Source organism: Schistocerca americana, chromosome 6 (assembly GCF_021461395.2).
Source record: "Schistocerca americana isolate TAMUIC-IGC-003095 chromosome 6, iqSchAmer2.1, whole genome shotgun sequence".
Taxonomy (NCBI): domain Eukaryota; kingdom Metazoa; phylum Arthropoda; class Insecta; order Orthoptera; family Acrididae; genus Schistocerca; species Schistocerca americana.
Genome location: NC_060124.1, coordinates 129,512,783 through 129,528,413, shown reverse-complemented (window position 1 = coordinate 129,528,413; position 15,631 = coordinate 129,512,783).

Here is a 15,631-nt window from a genome sequence, read left to right as displayed (position 1 = left end):
CGACCGTAGCGGTCTTGCGAGTCCAGACTGCAGCGCCTTTAACCGCACGGCTACTTCGGCCGGCTGGATGAACTGTCTATTTACCCACTAATAAAGTTTGTGTGGGGCCGTGAATGCGCGAGTCCCACTCTCACCTGGCCAATTTTTTTTCCGGTGTTCACACCATATTTTTCTTTCTGCCACCTTGCAATACTTCTATATTCAATACCTTTCCCTAAACACTTCCCTGTCAGCTGTTTCTTCAGCTTTTATTTTATTTGTTTTTTCTAAACCGTTTTTTACTCCGTGGATCCAACTTATTGTGATCATTTTAGACATAATATTTAAGTACCAGACTTCCGTGATTATTCGTTTTGTGCATTCAAGTGCGGTTAAATCTTGGATTTCAATATATACCTTTCTCAAAATTTACTTTTTAAAAAATTTTTAGTTTCACCTCTTCAGATTTTATTAAGGTCCAAGTTCCATAAGCGGATGTTAGAACAGGTAATACAAGAGTTTTTTTGAATAAGTTCGTATTATGTTCACTGGTGCAATAGAAAACCTGTTTACTTTTTGTGTTGGTCGGTTAGAACGAAACCGCTATAGGATCAGTCTGTTATCCGTCTGTCTGTGTGTCTGTCGGTCGGACTGTTCAAAACCTTTTTCTCAGCAACGGGCTGACGCATCAAGTTGAAATTTATGCCACGTATTAAGATCTATGGTCCCATGGTGATGAAAAAATTGAAGCTTCTAAGTCAACGCAGTCAAAAGATGTGGCCATTTATGTCTCATATTTTAATACTTCCGAATTCGCTAAGCAAAATCTAGAGGGTACTTCCCATTGAGCTAGAATCATGAAATTTACCAAGAACCGAGCTTTCACACTAGCCAAAGGAAAAACTCCGATAATTGTTAATTTGTAATTATATCACACGAAAGAAATTGTTATTTGTTATCAGAGTTTCTGTCCGTCCGTCCGTCTTTTTCTCGGGAACGGTTAGACATATCTAGTTAAAATTTGTATCATACCAAGGCCTAGTCCCTTGGCGGTTTAATAAACGCTAGATTGTAAATCAAAATAGTCAAAAGATAGGCGCATAAATGTCACTTATTTTGATAATCGCAAACTCACTCTTCAAAAGCTATAGGGTACTTTCTTTAGGTCTAGAATCGTGAAATATAGCAAGAAGAAAAATTTCAAAGTAAAAGTAAAGGAAAAGAATCTGAAGACTGTTAACTTCTAATTATATCATACCATAAATATTTCTTTTGTCATCCGTCATGCGAATTCGAACTTGAAATTAAAAGATTGTCGAAAGTCTTCCAATTCCTGGGACCGATATCATGCCAGTATCATTGTCAACGTGCAAAAATCGTCGGGATCCCCTATTTCCGGAATGGATGAACTGTCTCTATCCGCCGGCCGGTGTGACCGAGCGGTTCTAGGCACTTCAGTCTGGAACCGCGCGACCGCTACGGTCGCAGGTTCGAATCCTGCCTCGGGCATGGATGTGTGTGATGTCCTTAGGTTAGTTAGGTTTAAGTAGTTCTACGTTCGGAGGGACCGATAACCTTAAATGTTAAGTCCCATAGTGCTCAGAGCCATTTTAACATTTTTTGTCTCTATCCGTAATTAGCCTGTACGAAACCTTAAGTGTACACCGCAGATGGTCATTTTTAACTGTGTTGTCTGTTGCGAAACCTGTCCCCAGTTAAGTGACGTGATTTCCTTTTTAAGGTATTTTTAGAAGCAATTTTAAGATACGCATTGCATTAGTTTGCCATGACACAACAAAGAATTTCGTGTAATTAGGAATTAGTTTCTTGCTTAATTTCTCCTACGATTACTATCACGTCTGGTTATACCAATATATTAAACCTGTGTACTAGTTTTGATCCAAGAGGTTATGAAATTATTGTCATGATAATATGCTACGTAACAAGATTCATTGGTTAAACAGGATTTGGCAGCCATTTCATCAAGTTACGCGATATGCTTTCGGCCGAGATGATAAAATTACAGTATCGCTTAGTTGTTGTTGTGGTCTTCAGTCCTGAGACTGGTTTGAAGCAGCTCTCCATGCTACTCTATCCTGTACAAGGTTCTTCATCTCCCAGTACTTGCTGCAACCTACATCCTGCTGAATCTGCTTAGTGTATTCGCCTCTTGGTCTCCCTCTACGATTTTTACCCTCCAAGCTGCCCTCCAATACTAAATTGGTGATTCCTTGATGCCTCAGAACATGTCCTACCAACCGATCCCTTCTTCTAGTCAAGTTGTGCCACAAACTCCGCTTCTCCCCAATTCTGTTCAATACTTCCTCATTAGTTATGTGATTTACCCATCTAATCTTCAGCATTCTTCTGTACCACCACATTTCAAAAGCTTCTATTCTCTTCTTGTCCAAACTATTTGTCGTCCACGTTTCACTCCCATACATGGCTACACTCCATACAAATACTTTCAGAAACGACTTCCTGACACTTAAATCTATACTCGATGTTAACAAATTTCTCTTCTTCACAAATACTTTCCTTGCCATTGCCAGTCTATATTTTATATCCTCTCTACTTCGACCATCATCAGTTATTTCGCTCCCCTAATAGCAGAACTCCTTTACTACTTTAAGTGTCTCATTTCCTAATCTAATTCCCTCAGCATCACCCGACTTAATTCGACTACATTCCATTATCCTCGTTTTGCTTTTTGTGATGTTCATACTATCATCTTATATCCTCCTTTCAAGACCATGTCCGTTCCGTTCAGCTGCTCTTCCAGGTCCTTTGCTGTCTCTGACAGAATTACAATGTCATCGGCGAACCTCAAAGTTTTTATTTCTTCTCCATGGGTTTTGATACCTACTCAAAATTTTTCTTTTGTTTCCTTTACTGCTTGCTCAATATACAGATTGAATAACATCGGGGAGAGGCTACAACCCTGTCTCACTCCCTTCCCAACCACTGCCTCTTTTTCATGTCCCTCGACTCTTATAACTGCCATCTGGTTTCTGTACAAATTATAAGTAGCCTTTCGCTCCCTGTATTTTACCCCTGCCACCTTCAGAATTTGAAAGAGAGTATTCCAGTCAACATTGTCAACAGCTTTCTACAAGTCTACAAATGCTAGAAACGTAGGTTTGCCTTTCCTTAATCTGTTTTCTAAGATAAGTCGTAGTGTCAGTATTGCTTCACGTGTTCCAACATTTCTACGGAATCCAAAGTGATCTTCTCCGAGGTCGGCATCTACCAGTTTTTCCATTCGTCTGTAAAGAATTCGTATTAGTATTTTGTAGCAGTGGCTTATTAAACTGATAGTTCGGTAATTTTCACATCTGTCAACACCTGCTTTCTTTGGGATTGGAATTATTATATTCTTCTTGAAGTCTGAGGGTATTTCGCCTGTCTCATACATCTTGCTCACCAGATGGTAGAGTTTTGTCAGGATTGGCTCTCCCAAGGCCGTCAGTAGTTCTAATGGAATGTTGTCTACTCCGGGGGCCTTGTTTCGACTTGGGTCTTTCAGTGCTCTGTCAAACTCTTCACGCGGTATCATATCTTCCATTTCATCTTCATCAACATTCTCTTCCATTTCTATAATATTTCCCTTAAGAACATCGCCCTTGTATAGACCCTCTATATGCTCATCCACCTTTCTGCTTTCTCTTCTTTGCTTAGAACTGGGTTTCCATCTGACCTCTTGATATTCGTGCAAGTGGTTCTCTTTTCTCCAAAGGTCTCTTTAAATTTCCTGTAGGCAGTATCCGTCTTACCCCTAGTGAGATAAGCCTCTACATCCTTACATTTGTCCTCTAGCCATCCCTGCTTAGCCATTTTGCACTTCCTGTCAATATCATTTTTGAAACGTTTGTATTCATTTTTGCCTGCTTCATTTACTGCATTTGTATGTTTTCTCCTTTCATCAATTAAATTCAATATTTCTTCTGTTACCCAAGGATTTCTACTAGCCCTCGTCTTTTTACCTACTTGTTCCTATTCACTTCACTATTTCATATCTCAAAGCTACCCATACTTCTTCTACTGTGTGTCTTTCCCCCATTCTTGTCAGTCGTTCCCTAACGCTCTCCCTGAAACTCTCTACAACCTCTGGTTCTGTCAGTTTATCCAGGTCCCATCTCCTCAATTTCCCAGCTTTTTGCAATTTCTTCAGTTTTAATCTACAGTTCATAAGCAATAGATTGTGGTCAGAGTCCATATCTGCCCCTGGAAATGTCCTACAATTTAAAACCTGGTTCCTGAATCTTTGTCTTACCATTAGGTATAATCTATCTGAAACCTGTCAGTATCTTCAGGCTTGTTCCATGTATGCAACCTTCTTGTATGATTCTTGAACCAAGTGTTAGCTATGATTAAGTTATGCTCTGTGCAAAATTCTACCAGGCGGCTTCCTCTTTCATTTCTTCCCCCCAATCCATATTCACCTACTACGTTTCCTTCTCTCCCTGTTTCTACTATCGAATTCCAGTCACCCATGAGTATTAAATTTTTGTCTCCCTTCACTACGTGAATAATTTCTTTTATCTCATCATACATGTTATCAATCTCTTCGTAATCGCTTAGTAAGTTTTTTTTCGTTTTTGGATGGGAAAACGTTCGGCGGGATAAAAGAGAAATACGATTCTTTATTGATTACCCTTTCTCATCAGTGACAACAAATTTAAACTTTGTCTGATATCCGTTTTTGATGGCGATCGCCCAGGATGTCCCCCCTCCGCAAGACGTGTTTATTGACGAAATCAGCAAATAAGTTTGTAAAATGACTGATTCTCGCTGATCCTCTAACGAAAGTCCGCGAAGTAGCAGAGGTTTCACTAATGTCGATGAGAACTGCAGTTAATACATTACGTTATAGATTGAATAAACAAGTTTTGTACAACGATTTATGAACCTAGTCAACAAGTAGATGTGACATTCGTGTGTTTCGGGCAATTCAAGTGAGACGCGGACATTTCGCGTCGGTTTTTCACCGTTGATGAGACCTGGTTTCATAATTGTATCGAAGAAATCAGACAACAGACAATACATAAGGTTGATTCCGGAGATTCTGCCACGCTTCTACAAGAAACTGGAGGAAAGACGGTCACTATTGGCGAAGAGGAAGTCGTAGCCATTCTCACTCTGGTATCGACGAAAAGCTCTCGGATTTTAAAAAACGAAAGTGTTTAAAATACGTAAAACAGTAACAAAACTGCCCTATAATATTTGTCAAAACTCATTTGATCTATCGCATTCACACACGCAGAGCTCTCGAGCGTACGGATCCTACAACTTCTAATGTAATCTTCGTGTTAAAGTGTAATATTTTTGATTGACTTGACTGAGGAATATTGCTGAAACATTAAAATAATTACAGAAGAAATACATTTTTGCCTTACTTCTCACAACTTTTTATTTTACTCGACGGAAGTCTAATGTTACATTTTCATTCTTTTGATATACTGCGAAACAGAGAATTTACGTTCATCAAAGACATTAAACTGTAATGTGAAATTCATTAAGATCTTACAATATACGACAAAGATATTAAGTGGTTTTATGAGACATTGATGGTTTGAGACATTATGGATTAAATATAAAGTTTCACGCTACGCATTGCTGACAGAAGGTCACTGGTTACCACATAATTGCGTGTTAAGATTGTTTCAGTGAATGTCACAGTATTTAAGTATCAGTGTAGTTGATTAATGGGTCTTCCCACCTACTTGTACACAGTACGTTACATTTATTTATGCGGACTGTCAAATCCGCTCCCTGCACCAAGTGTCGATCCACTGCAGGCCTTCCTGCATTTTGGTTCAATTTTCCGGCGTTGCAAGTTTGCTGTATCCAACATTATCATCCGCGAATTGCCTTATGCAGCTTCCGACGTTGTCCACTTGATTATTTTTGTATTTAATGAACAGTAACGGCCGTATAACGCTCATTTGGTGTACGCCCGGGATTATTTCTACATCTGACAGTTAAGAATGATGTTTGTTATTCTGTGTGTTAAGAAGTCTTGCATCGAGACGCAGACCTGGTCTCTGTGCCGTAAGCGCATGTTTTGTTCTCTAACTGACGGTACAGAACTGCGCTGAATGCCTTCCAGGGTCGAGGAACACGCCATTGAACTTGATGCCGGTGTCTGTGGCACATTTAATCCCTTGGAAGAGCAAATGAAGCTGAGTTTCATAAAAATAATTCTTTCATTCCCATAGAGATCTTCATTATCCAGAAACATTACAATATGGGACTATAAAGCGTGATTAAGAACGAAAATGTGGCTGGATGCTGGTTGGCATGGTTATGAAGTAATCGAAGAAACGCGAATGCACAATTGTGACCGAACTCTTAGGAGTGATGGCAGTCGAGGATTTGCTGCGTTGAAGAGGACGGAATCCAGCAAAAAACTTTTCTCTGAGATTTTTACGAATCTTTCGATTGCGTCAGTGACACTGGTTCGATGTCGTTCGGTGAATACAAACCGATATAAACAGTATTCTAGGACAGATCTTACGCCGAAGGGGCTTTGCATGAGAATTATCTTCTGTTGTCGAAAGAGATTTCTGCGGGAGGGAAGATGTATGGTTTCATTGTCAGGCAACTGCTTTCGACGTTATTGGCTTATTGATAGGCCGTCCAGACGATTATAATTCCATCGAAGAGCAGATTTATCTTCATATTATGAGCAGGGAGTGTTGATTTAATGGAATCTAAATATCGATAGGGTTCCACTCTACCTTCGTGTTATCGACAGCTCTGTGTTCCTCACACTGGCGTACGTTTCCCATCCTTCCTAGAAAGCAGAAACCTATAAGTATTACGTCCATAAAGAAAGACGTAATGAGGATTGCCACTAATTAAATACAAATAAAACAACTTTTTATGTCACTCATCTACTTGTGATACCGCTATGCTCTTCAATGGTTCATACCGTCATCTTCCGTTAAGCACATTGCTCTCCCTGACCACAAGAATTTAACTATGTGATTGTCCACCTAAATATGATAGTCTGAACCGCTGAAACACGTAGTGGTATGAATAAATAAATAAATATTTGTAAACAGTCGTCTGTAATAATCACTATGATCAGTCGCCTTAGCTTCTGCAAAGTATTTTTGCTTTTACTCGGATCATGTCGATTCATTATTGTGCATCTTTTGCAGTTTTACAGTAGTATTAATATCGATTTAAATCGTTATGGAGCTTAAATTTCAGTAATAAGGAGGAAGTGTCTGTTTTTACAATAGTTACTTGTTTCACATTAATTATAACTATAATCTCAGTGTTAAATATTCCGACAGTGACGAAAATTGCTTCTTTGGCTTTACAGTTACGCAGTTTACTGAAGGATAGTATAAAAAAGGGAATGGGTAGAATGTTCGAGTAGTAGTTTTTTCTTAGTGTAGTGTATAAATACGCCAACGGCCTTGCCACAGTGGTAACACTGGTTCAGATCACCGAATTTAAGCGCTGTCGGGCTGAGCTAGCACTTGGATGGGTAACCATCTGGTTTTCCGAGCGCTGTTGGCAAGCGGGGTGCACTCAGCCCTTGTGAGGTAAACTGAGGAGCTACTTGATTGAGAGGTAGCGGCTCCGGTCTGGGAAACTGACATACGGCCGGGAGAGCGGTGTGCTGACCACATGCCTTTCCATGTTGTGAGGTAACGGGCGAGTTGTGGCGCCCAGAAAATATTCTGAGTTCGGAGTTGGCGCGGCTGAACGGGCCACTCTGCAAGCCGGGGCTCGTCAGCAACGGCGTGGTGCCGAACAGTAGCCGGAGCAAGTGGGGTAGCATCAGCGCGTGGTGACGATCCAAGCAAAATACATTGCTTTACAACGAAAGAGAATAACTGCCGAAACTCTAACCAACAACATACCACGAACCAACTTGTTGTACTAGGAAGCGGAAGCCTAACAGGGCAACACTGTGGGAGAGCCTGGTAAACCTGTAAATATGGTAAAGTCTAAATACATTCGTAAGGTGCAGTATTCTCCAGTGTTGTAGGTGTACATTTGGTACATGAATTGCAGGAAATTACAAGGGCGTTTATCAGAATTCACAGAGCTCAAGCGACAGTAATTATTTCGAGCCAGCGCGACCCTACTGCTACGAAGGAATATGTTACTCGCATATAAGTTTACGATTCCAAGCTGCCACAACTCTGCTATGCTGGGCGGGATATGATTTGTGCTCTCTGCCATTGCGACTTAAAACCACACCATCAGACCAGTTTAGGATCTGCTGGCGATTAATAACTCGATATGTCGAAGACACAAAAATAATCTACGCCAACGTTTATGACCAAGAGGTCATCAGCGACGATATAATCACCAGTGACGGCTCGTACCCATTTTCGTTGGTGAGGCCCAGATGAAAAGACAATAAACTTCATAAAGAAACTGTTCCGAACTGTTGCTATATGTCGTTCATGTTTGTCATTTATGTCAGAAGAAAGAAACCTTCCTACAGGTTTCTTCTCCTTAGTGGTGTCTTCCCACGGTTCGCGCGGCTTCTCCCGTCGGAGGTTCGACTCCTCCCTCGGGCATGGGTGTGTGTGTCGTCCTTAGCGTAAGTTAGTTCAAGTTACATTAAGTAGAGTGCAAGCCTAAGGACCGAAGGCCTCAGTAGTTTGATCCCATAGGAACTTACTACAAGTTTCCAAGTTTTTTTCTCCTTAGTGTTCCGCAGTATAATGACCAACTAACTTTTGCACGTAATATTTATTGTTTCATCTGGTTGCACAGAAAGAAAAGTGGCGGCATTGGTATCTTTAATCAGTTTTTCAATCTAAACTTGGTAGTTGCAGTCTAAGAATTCTTTTGGTGTAATTTGTGACCTATATTTACTACATACTAGAGCTGTCTAAGTGGTCATCTAACGTACTGTCAAGATTTCCTTGAAGCGATAATAAACCTAAGAAATTGCCACAGTTAGCTGAACACTTAGTGCTAACTCATGAGTTCCACAAAATGTTAAACACTCTACTACTCTGTTTATTGTGTGTCTGTTCTTCGTAACTAATACACTATGTTTCTAAATTGACATTTTATACGCTAAATCATTCTGAGCAGCAATGTTAATGGCATCAAACATATTGCTTTCAAATCAGCAACACGCCGAACATCAGTGTAAAATATTACCCAATATTTTAACGTGAACTCCTAATGGATACTGATAAAATCTATTGTGTCACTATTCTTTCTAAAATTTAAGACGAATCTGTAACAAGATTATTCGGAAACGCAGTATAATACTGATCTTAAGGTATCCAGGCAATTTCATTTCATAGGCAAATTTATTATGAACGCAGTCAGCACCAAAACAACGCGAAGGGAGCTCCATAAGTATGGAACGGCAGGGCGAGCTGGACAATACCACACATCAGTTACGCAAATGGCCGTAGCATGAAAACGCGGTGCCGAAAAAGCTGGACTAAGGAGCAGTGCGAGACTGTTTTCAACTTCTGGCCGAGTTTACGGCCCAAGAGTGAGGCATGGCGGGGTTCGGTGATGATTTGGGTAGCCATATCGTGGTAGTCCATGGGTCCTACTGTTACTCTCCAAGGTCGCATTACTACCAGGATTACGTGACCTGTTTGACTGATCGGTATTCATCCCATGGCACAATGTTTGTCCCCCAGTAGTGATGCTGTGATCCAAGATGCCAGGGTGCCTGTTCAAACAGCTCGCTTCTGCCTCGGCCACCGCAGCCACCAAGTCTCAATGTCACTGAGTCTTCGTGGTCCACTTTGAAGAGAAGTGTGCGTGATCGCCATCTACTTCCAACAGAGTTACCTGAACTTGCACTATTTTGCAAGAAGAATGAATTAAATATTCCCTTAAAATCATACAGTAACTGTGTTTATCCATTCCGAGACGACTGGAAACTGTTGAATGCCAACGGATATCCTAGATGGTATCATGCATAGTAATTTATCTTTTCTATTATGTTTCCCTAATTTTGTCCACCCCATGTGAGCGAAAGCAAGGAGAAACTTAGACAAAAGTAACATGAACATTTTTTTTTGTTATTAAATCCAACAGTGAGCAACGGAATTCTTGACTAAGCTGCAGGTATCTTCCTGTGAGGAAAGGGTATCGGCCCAGAGATAATACGATCCTGCGATTCGAGAATCTCGTAATGCTCCCAGAAGATACATCTGCTTACACCAAGTCTTCACGTCGAGCTTGCAAGAAACAGAAAACACCAAAAAACAATTTGTAGTCTTGCGTAAACAACAATAATACGAAATTCATTGTCAAGCATAAAAACAGAATACGTAATGTACTCCGCGGTGTATCGTGTAGGTGGCAAAACTCTGAAATGGTCTAGCGCCAGACGCTGTATCACTCCAACAGTCACAAAATTTGGCACGCTACGGCTTCCACCTATTCCGACGTTTAAAGAAATCTGTATGTGAAAAACTATTTATTCCGGTAAAAGAGGTTGTCTCAAGCATACATGGTTACTTTCAGACATTTCGGAATCGTGCTTCAAGGATAGCGTCTACCCACTGGGAAAACATCGAATAAAATCAATTGTCCTAAAAGAGCTTTGCCAAGGAAGATAGGTGCACTTTTAATTTTTTTTATCTTAGGAATGTAGTCTTCCCCTTCTGGTCAAGAAAGATTGTTTTTGTGCAAATGATGGAGATATCTGTGAGGAAATTCTTCCCATTAAAAATTCGCAGTTATATCTAGTTAGATATCGAGAAAACATCAGCCTCATGCAGACAATGGCGACTTTCTCTTAGTGCATAGCACAACTGTGAATTTCACAAAACGTAAAAAACGTGTTATCCCCAGATTACCACTTTAGCGAGTGACAATTACAATCGTTCCATTCAAATATTTGGCTGCAACAATGAACAGAAATCTGGATTGGAACGAACACGTAGGCTCATTCGGACGGCAGCAGATGGCAAGATACGATTCATCCATAGCATTCTGGAGGACTGCAATTTTTCTACAAATGAGATTACGCACTCAACACTGTTTTCTGCTGAAGTGTATGAGATCCAAATACAGGACATCGAGCGGATTCAATGAAAGGCGATGCAAATACTTAGACACTTCTTGGACATGAGAAAAAGGTAATATAAATGTTGAAAAATCTAAGGATACCGTATATATCGCGAGAAACTGTTTATAAAACTTGCGAAATAGTCTTTCGGTGCAGCAGCGTTGAATATTGTGCAGCCATACGTGTCTCACCTGTAAATATCATGCAGGTAAAAGTAGGCATGTACGAACTAGACAGGCTGGTAATCAGTAATTTTTTCCAAGCTCCATTAGTGAGAGGAACCGGAGATGTAAATGTGCTACGTGTTGAGCCTTGAAATAAGGAACTTCTCAATTTTTTAAAAATTTATTGGACTCTGGATACATGAATACAGGCAGTTTAAACTCACAAAGATACCTTAAGAGAAGGCATCAGTCTTTCTTTTCCGCAAACTGTTGAGTAATTTGATTTTAATGGTACTGGCGACATCACTTATATACGTGCAGTGGTCGAAAAGTCTCTTAGATTAAGATACTAGTTTATAAATAAGGGAAACAAACACACACACACTCACACACACACACACACACACACACACACACACACACACACACAAGTTATCAGTTGTAATTAAAAAAGTTAACCCTACTGGACGTTAAGCGTGTAAGCGAAACAGTGTTTAGAAAGGTTCAAATTATGTTTAAAGTTTGTCGGAAGTCGCTAAGTGCTCTCATTTTGAAATACAGCTGGTTTGTTAATTAGTTACACAAAATTAACCTTTAATTAAATAACTTACACGAATGTTTGATACACCACTGAATGCAGTACATCTTCAAGTTTTTCCCCCGACTACAAGACTGCCGAACTTGCTCAATTGCTGCGTCAGAGACTGCTTGCCAAGTCTGACCCGGTGTCCTATGCCATACACAGACAATTTCGGTGAAACAGTTGTACTAATTAATAACAGTTTGTCTTTCAGGTGGTGGCTTACGACATTTAGTGCTGAATTATCCCTGAAGTGTAGTGTGGATTTGGAATCTTTTTCTTTATTTCCGTTTACTGAAAAGGCTTTCGGTTCGTGCCCGCAACCATCTCAGTAGTGGAAATATTATATGATAGTGTGCTTGAGGCGGCTTTCGACGATACGAATGCAAGGACAACACTACACCCAATCCCCGAGCGGAGAAATCTCCGACCCGACCGAGAATCGAACCCCAGTTCGGATTCATGACACCAGAAACACTGCGCACGCTCTGTACCATTACGCGACTCCACGATGACTGTATAACTCATTTGCGCATGCCACCTATAGGGAACGTCGGAACTAACAGTGTTAGGTAGAAATAAAACTTGAAGATACACTGCATTCAGCGCTGTAGCAAACATTTCTTTAAGTTATCCACCCTTTTTACAGTAAAAGCTTACTTTTGTATAACTAATTTGTAAACATCCTGTATGAACGGTGTTTACGTGTTTGAACATGGTGAGTTACATTGCCTTAAGATATGTACACGGTTTCTAACTGTAATATTTGTCATGCTAAAGGTTTAACATAAAATTACAGCTCGTAGTGATTGGTTTATGACAGCATTTTACATGTTTAAATTGGCTCATTAATTAAATGAAATACTGAAAGTACAAATTTTTGATGTCCGAGGAATATACCGAGACCGTTCAACTGGCGCGGGTGCCGCATACTGGATTAGTCAGTTAGTAAAGTAGAGGCCAACTTTTAACCAGAATTTCACGAGCCAATCATAAATGTTTATATTCATGGCTTCCAGGTGTGTCAACACAAGCAAGAGTTCTTGTTTCATTTTAACCAGCTCCGTGACTAGACATTCCCTATTATTTTCTGTGACTAAGCCACCCAAAGAATATGTGGGTTACCGTTCGAGAAAGGATAATCTGCCTGATGAAAGTAGTACGAGGGCCGACGACGCAACCAAGTAAGTGAAGCAGCAGACCTAGACCGCGTCCGGACGCGCGCGCTGTGTTTATACCGGTAGGCCATCCTGGGATTGACTGTGCGCCCCCGCAGGCCTGCTTCAGCGCCGACCGAGACCCATTCCGGCGTCCGCGGCCGTTCGCATTCATATATTCATCTAATATCTCGGATCCGCCAGCCTGCATTCATTTCTGGATTGAATACTGAAGCGGCATTTTCTTCCGCCCGCCATCGGTGATGAATTCTTTAGCATACCAACATTGTCACCTCAAGGCTGCTGTCTGCTCACCAGTCGCGTTTCGCCCGGGTTTTCCCCGCCTTCCCGCAATCGGTCGAGCGATATTCCGTAGTCATATAGTCACCCTCAAATTTAATGTGAACGTAGTACTCCATTTAATCTACGTCTACAGCATACTCCGCAAGCCACCCAATGGTGTGTGGCGGAGGGTACTTTCGGTACCACTATCTGATCCCTCCAACCCTGTTTCACTCGCGAATAGTGCGTGGGAAGAATGGCTGTCGGTAAGCCTCTATATTGGTTCTAATTTCTCGAATTTTCTCCTCGTGGTCAATACGCTAGATGTACTTGGGGGAAGTCATATGTTGTCCGACTCCTCCTGAAAAGTGCTGTCCCGAAATTTCAGTAGTAAATCTCTCCGTGATGCACAATGCCTTTCTTGTAACGTCTGCCAGGGGAGTTTGTTACGCACTCTCGCCAGATAAACGATCCCGTGACTAAACATGCCGCTCTTCGTTGTATCTTCTCTATCTCCTATATCAGTCCTACCTGATAGGGATCCCAGGTAGATGAGCAATACTCAAGAATCGGGAGAACAAGCGCCTTATAAGCCACTTCTTGCGTGGATGAGTTGCATCCCTTAAGATTCTTCCGATGAATCTGAGTCTGTTATCTGCTTTTCCACTATCTGTTATATGTGGTCATTCCATTTAAGGTCGCTCTGGATAGTTACGCCTAGGTATTTTACTGCAACGCTGTCTCCAGCTGTTTGTTATCAATAGTGCAGCAATACAGTAGTGGATTTCTTTTCCTATGTATGCGCAATATGTTACATTTATTTACGTTCAGGATCAACTGTCAGAGCCTGCACCATTCATCAGTTCTCTGCAGGTTGTTCTGCAAATTCTTGTTATCTTCTGGCGTTGATTCTTTGGTATAGACAACTGCATCATCTGCGAACAGCCTTAAAGAGCATCCGACACTCTCTTCTAAATTATTTATATATATTGTAAACAGTAACGGTCCAATCACTCTTCCTCGTGGTACGTCGGATATTACCTTTACATCTGTCGATTTAGTTCCGTTAAGAGTGACGTGTTGAGTTCTATCTGCAAGAAAGTCTTGACTCCAATCGCAGGTCTGCTCCGATACTCTGTAAGCTCGTACTTTTTTCATTAAACGGCAAGGCGGGACGGTGTCAGATGTCTTACTGAAATCAAGGAACACGGCATCAACCTGACCGTCGTTGTCCATTGCGCTGTGGATCTCATGCAGTAGAAGAGCGAGCTGAGTTTCACAGGATCTCTGTTTGCGGAATCCATGTTCGTTTTATAGAGGAGATGTTCATTTTTCAAGAACGTCATAATTCTTGAGCGTAAAACACGTTCCACAATTCTACAACAGAGTGACGTCAACGCTATAGGTCCATTATTGTGTGTATCTGTCTTATGGCGTTTCTTAAAAACGGGAATGACTTGCGCTTTTTTTCCAGTCGTTAGGTACCTTTCGTTGCTCAAGTGATCTACGATAAATTAATGCTAGATGGGGAGCAAGTTCTTTCGCATAATCTTTGTAGAATCTTATAGGTATCTCATCTGGTCCTGAAGCCTCTCCGCTACTAAGCGATTGTAGCTGCTTTTCAGTTCCGCGATCGGTTATCTCAATATCTTACATTTAGATGCTCGTACGACGATTGAAACGGGGGACAGTGTTACGACGTTCCGCGGTTAAACAAGTCCGGAAGACCGAATCAGTAGTTCGGCCTTCTCTCTGTTATCTTCCGCTTCAGTGCCGGTGTGGTCGCTGAGAGAATAAAGCGTCTCTCATTGCTCACCTTGCGTTCATTTTCGTTTCGTTAAGCGACTAATCCAATTGCGACACGTGCTTAAAGGGATCAGAATTGTTAGCATTTGCCATGTTACGATGGCTATGTCTTACAATTCTTCAACAAAGAAAACCGCTCATAAATTAGAGATCTGATTTTACCTGTTTGATTCCGGAATCTTTGACTCCATCATAAGGTTTTTGCCTTTCATATGAGATTAACCATATTTTACTTGTTTCTATAACGTCGATCTCTCAGCAGTAGATTCTCAAATCTATAACTGCCATGAACATTCTTTTTTATTTGATTTGATTTTTTTTAAACTCGTTTGGGACACCTGTGGTCCCTGGTGCTTGTGTTTTAGCTGTGCTGTTGTGGTCTGCCACGTTTGGTTTTCTCGGTGAAATTTAGTTTCTGTTCTGTTGGTACCTTGAGCTTCTCTGATTGCCCAGTATTCCATAATTTTGCTACTGAACACTGTTTTCGTTGGACCATTTTCTGGTCTCATTGTGGTTAACTTTCGTAACGGATGTTAAGAACCATCTCGTTTCAATAGCTTAGTGGAAGTACCTCTGTTAGTTATTATGTCTAGCCTAATATGAATATGAAGAAAGGGAAGCAGTGGTTGGGAAGGGA